Consider the following 5434-nt stretch of genomic DNA (forward strand, 5'->3'; position numbering starts at 1 on the left):
AAAACATTTATTTCTTTTTATAAATCTCTATACTCTTTTTCTTCTCTCTCCCAAGTCTATGTGCATTTATCCAACACTGTGACCCATTTAGACATCTTTTCCATCTGAATTTGCCTTTATTGTATATCTGTACTCCATTTCTGGCCAGAACTGTTTTTTTTTTAATTTTTTGTTTTGTTTTCTTAATGCTATGTGGTCATGGCTAGGGCCAACAATGCACTGTTTCCTTGCTCCACCCAGCCCACCATGGTGGAACTGTTCAATGCCTCTGAGAGCCATGTACATTGTCCCAATTTTAGGCACACAACAAGTCTATGTTGCCATTAAGCAAGTTGTAGCATTCTGCTCACAAACCCTATTTAAATGCTTCATAGCTGAACCTTCTGAAAGAGCCAGAGTTTGCTCTGGCAGCACAGCACAGCCTAGAAAGCTGCTGTTTCAAAATAGGTTTTTTTTTTCTGCTACCACTGATCAGAAAAACCTCTCTTAAAGGAGCCATAGCATTAAGCTGTGCTTAACCTGTTGTTTTTTTTTCCTAGAACTCCTTCACAAGCTGTCTCAGGTTTTAAGTGGATTTTAGTTGACCACATTGGAGCTCCAATTTGTTGTAGGAGGTTTCTTGTTCATTTCTCAGCCGTTCAGTCTCCCAAAATAATCATGGAGAAACCATATTATTTAAATCATATTAATTATTGGCTCATAAGCTCTAGCTTCTTATTACATCTTAATTTAACCCATCTCCATTAATTGTGTATTGTCACAAGGCTGTGGATTACTGTGTAAAGTTCCAGCATCTGTCTCTAGTGGGCTACATGGTTTCTCTTGACTTCAACTTATTTCCTCCAGAATTCAGTTTAATTTTTGCTGCTTACCTCTGTTTTTCCCTGCTATAGGTCCAAAGCAGTTCTTTATTAACCTATGGTATTCACAGCATACAGAGGAGTATCCCAGATTACACAGAATCTTATGTTGATAGAAGTATGGTATAGTGGGATGGAAAGAGAGTTGTCTTATCAAAATTTGTCTTTTACAGAGAGATTTAGACATGGGACCCTCTTGTGAAAAAGGGAACTGTATGAAAAGATGTCTTTAGGACATGAAAAATTGTCTGGGTTTGAATATTGCTATCCTTAAAGCATTGTGCCCATGTCTATTACTTTTTAAATTTGTTACTGCAAGTAGCTGCCAGCTGATATAAGTGCTGCAAGAGCAGGATATGTCTGGCACAATATTTAGTCAAGCTTGCAAAATTTCCAAACTCTATGTCTAGAAAAAGCTTATATAGGGTGTGTAAAAGACTATTTGGAGAAACATGATAGGGAACAATGGGGACTTTCAAGTGATTACAATCTCTTCCTTAAAAGATGATATATTTCTTAAAAGTCAAAAGTAGGAGCCAATAATAAAGCTTTTTATGAGACTTTGGTAAGAAAAACTTTGTAAAGTATAAATAAAGACAGCCTGAGATATTCAGGGCCACTTGATTGCAATCCACTTGGTTGTCAAAATTTTTCCTTGTGCTGACTGAAGTCTCTTTCTCACCTCAGGACCTGAATCAAGCCAAGACAAACCAACTTGTTATTGTTGCTTGAGCTAAGTTTCAAATAATAAAAAAATGGTAAATTTGTCTTTTTAAAATATGTTCTATGAGTATTCCCAGGGACTTGTGTTGGTAAACTCTATTTTGAATGAAAACATAGCTTTGAAGTATTTTCAATGGGGCTTTAAAATAAATGTTTACCCTACACCAAGCATATTGGATGACAACCTGTAAATTTGATTTTAATTGCTTCATTACATTATGTTCACATACACCTTTACAACTAATTATTACAGGATTCCCTTGACAGCTTTCTATTTTTCCATGGAGTAAATAATTGTTGTCAGTTGTAAATAACAATAAAAAGCAACCAGCCAGTTTTACATTGCATGGCAGAATAAAAGTGGTTTGTTCTAATGTAAAAAATGCGGAAGACAGACAGGCCCAAATATTCACATGAGTAGTCTGGGAAGATGGCTGAAGGGGTAACAATACTTGCTGCTCTTGTACACGACCGGAGTTTGGTCCCCAGCAACCATGGCAAGAGGGTCACAATTGCCTGTAACTCCAATTCCAAGGGATCTCAATCTTTCTTCTAGTCACCTGTAAATAGGAGCACATATCCACAAACAAACAGACATGCATATACATAATTAGTAAATAGATAGGTAGATAGACAAAGGTAGATAGAGTTTAGGGTGTTCCAGAATATTTCTCTTCCATTAATCTAAGAACTACAATTTTGTTTTATTGAGTTATATATTTTTCTCTGCTCCTTCCCCTTCCTCCCTACTCCCTTCTTACCTTCTCCCATGATCTCCATGCTCTCAATTTACTCAGGAAATTTTATCTTTTTTACTTCCTATGTAGATTAGATCCATGTATATTTTTCATAGGGTCCTCATTGTTATCTAGGTTCTCTAGGATTGTGAATTGTAGAAAAGATAGGCTTTTTTGCTTTATATCTAAAAGCCATTTATGAGTGAGTACATATCATATTTATCTTTATGGGGTCTGGGTTACCACACAAAATATAATGTTTTCTAGATCCATCTATTTGCCTGCAAATTTAAAGATGTCATTTTTCCCACTGTGTAGTATTCCATTGTCTAAATGCACCACATTCTTCAGTCGAAGGACATTTAGGTTGTTCCCAGGTTCTAGCTATTATAAACAGTGTTGCTATGAACATAGCTGAGCATGCTTCTTCTGTGGTATAATTAAGCATCCTTTGGGTATATTCCCAAAAGTGGTATTTCTGGGTCTTGGGGTACCTAGTTTCCTAATTTTCTGAGAAATCACCATTCTGATTTCCATAATCGCTGTACCATTTTGCATTTGCACCAGCAATGGAGGAGTGTTCCCCTTTACCCCACATCTTTTCTATCATAAGCTGTTGCCAGTGTTTTTCATCTTGGCCATTATGACTAATATAAGATGGAATCTCAGAGTTGTTCTGATTTGCATTTCTTCAATGGCTAAGAATGTTGATCATTTTCTTGGATCTCTTTCAGTCATTTTAGATTCATCTGTTGAAAGTTCTCTGTTAAGGTCTGTACCCCAATTTTATTGGATTATTTGTTTTTTTTTTGATGGCCAATTTCTTGTGTTCTTTGTATATTTTGGAGAACAGACCTCTCTCCAATGTGAGGTTGGTGAAAATGTGTTCCCATTCTGTAGGCTTCCATTTTATCTTGACCATGCCCTGTGCTTTACAGAAGCTTCTTGGTTTCAGGAGGTCCCATTTATTAATTGTTGCACTCAGTATCTATGGTACCGGGGTTATATTTAGAAAGTAGTGCCAATGTGTTCAAGTGTACTTCCCACTTTCTCTTCTATGAGGTTCAGTCTCATGGGTTTTATGTTGAGGTCTTTGATATATTTGGACTTGAGTTTTTGCATGGTGATAGCTATGGATCTATTTCCATTCTTATACATGTTGATGTCCAGTTAGGCCAGCACCATTTGTTGAAGATGCTCTCTTTTTTATTTTATATTTTTAGATTCTTTGTCAAAAATAAAGTGTTTCAGCTGGGCGGTGGTGGCACACACCTTTGATCCCAGCACTCGGAGGCAGAGGCAGGCAGATCTCTGTGAGTTTCAGGTCAGCCTGGTCTACAAGAGCTAGTTCCAGGACAGGAACCAAAATAAAGCTACGAAGAAATCCTGTCTCGAAAATCAAAATAATAATAATAATAATAATAATAATAATAATAATGTGTTTTTAGGTGTGTGAATTGATATCTGGATCTTCAATTCAATTGAATTGATCCTCCTGTCTGTTTTTATTCCAATACCAGTCTATTTTCAGTACTGTATCTCTGTAGTACAATTGGAAGTCAGGAATTATAATGCTTCCAGAAGTTCCTTTATAGTACAAGATTCTTTTGGCTATCCTGGTTATTTTGCTTTTCCATATAAAGTTGGGTATTGTTCTTTTGAGGTCCGTGAAGGATTTTGCTGGTATTTTAATGGGCATTACATTGAATCTGTAGGTTGCTTTTGGTAAGATGGTGTGGTAAGTCCTTCTATATATGTGTTGCTTTTACTGGCTATTGAATAAAGAAACTTCCCTGACCTGTGATAGGACAAAGTAGAGCTAGGAAGGGAGAGCTAAACTGAATGCGGGGAGAAAGAAGGCAGAGTCAAGAGACACCATGTAGCCACTGCTGGGGACAGATGTGCTGGAACCTTGCTGGAAAGCCACAGCCATATGGGTATATACAGAATAATAGAGATGGGTTGATTTAAGATGTAAGAGTTAGCTAGAAATATGCATAAGCTATTAGGCCAAGCAGTGATTTAATTAACAAAGTTTCTGTGTGACTATTTCAGTGTCCAGGAATGGACAAGTAGCCTCCTACAACAGATTAGCACACTGAAGTGATTGAGTAGGTTCCAAGTAAAACCTGTGAAAGCTTAAAAAGGAATTCTAGACACACACACACACACACACACACACACACACACACACACAGTTTAACATAGCTTTTTGTTCTGTTTACTGGTGGCAAGTGCAGCTCCTTTAAGAGAGGTCTTCCTGATTCAGTAGTAGGAAAAAAATGTGCAGTTTTGAAACAGCTTCCTGGGCCATTCTGCAAGCATCTCTTTCAGAAGATCTGGATATGGAGCATTTAAATGGGATTGGTAACCAGAGTGCTACAACTTGCTTAATGGCAAAACAGATCTGCTGCATCCTGATGCTGGATATGGGGCAGAGAGAATGACTCTCAGAGGCAATGAATGCACCTCTGACATGTTGGTTGACAACACGGACATGCTGTGACCTGACCCTGGATCTGGCATGGAGAGAATGGGTCTCAGAGACAATGAACAGGCCTCCAACATGTTGGACTGGGCAGAGCCAAAAGGCAAAGCAGCCTTAGTCCTAGTAATATCACTTAGCATTTTAAGAAGCATTCTGGTCAAAAAAAGGATTACAGATACACAATAAAGACAGATTCAGATGAAATAAACCTCTAAATAGATCAGAGTTTTAGATAAATGTATGTAGACTTAGAGAAAGAGAGAATGTGTATAAACTGTTATAATATAACTGAGTACAGACAGTAATAGGTTAAAGGAGTAAAGATAATAAAATAAACATTAAACTTATAGAAAATTTAATAGAGTAAGAAAAATTAGTCATGTAAAGCTTGAATATACACAGGGAATCTGGATCATGTATATTATTGTGTTTTCTTTAAATTTTTTGACAGTGAAGGAAGTAAGTACATTTTATTGTATGGGCTACTACGCTATACCAGCATATATATGTTTTAAAGGTTTCTTTACTTCAAATTTGAGTCTAAGAATATGTTGCTTTGGGAAAGAGATTCTTCTTTTGTTTCCACAGAGGTTGAGAATCTATGGAATCCTTCTAGACTAATATGG

The sequence above is a fragment of the Microtus ochrogaster genome (assembly GCF_000317375.1).
Source record: "Microtus ochrogaster isolate Prairie Vole_2 chromosome 14 unlocalized genomic scaffold, MicOch1.0 chr14_random_1, whole genome shotgun sequence".
Taxonomy (NCBI): domain Eukaryota; kingdom Metazoa; phylum Chordata; class Mammalia; order Rodentia; family Cricetidae; genus Microtus; species Microtus ochrogaster.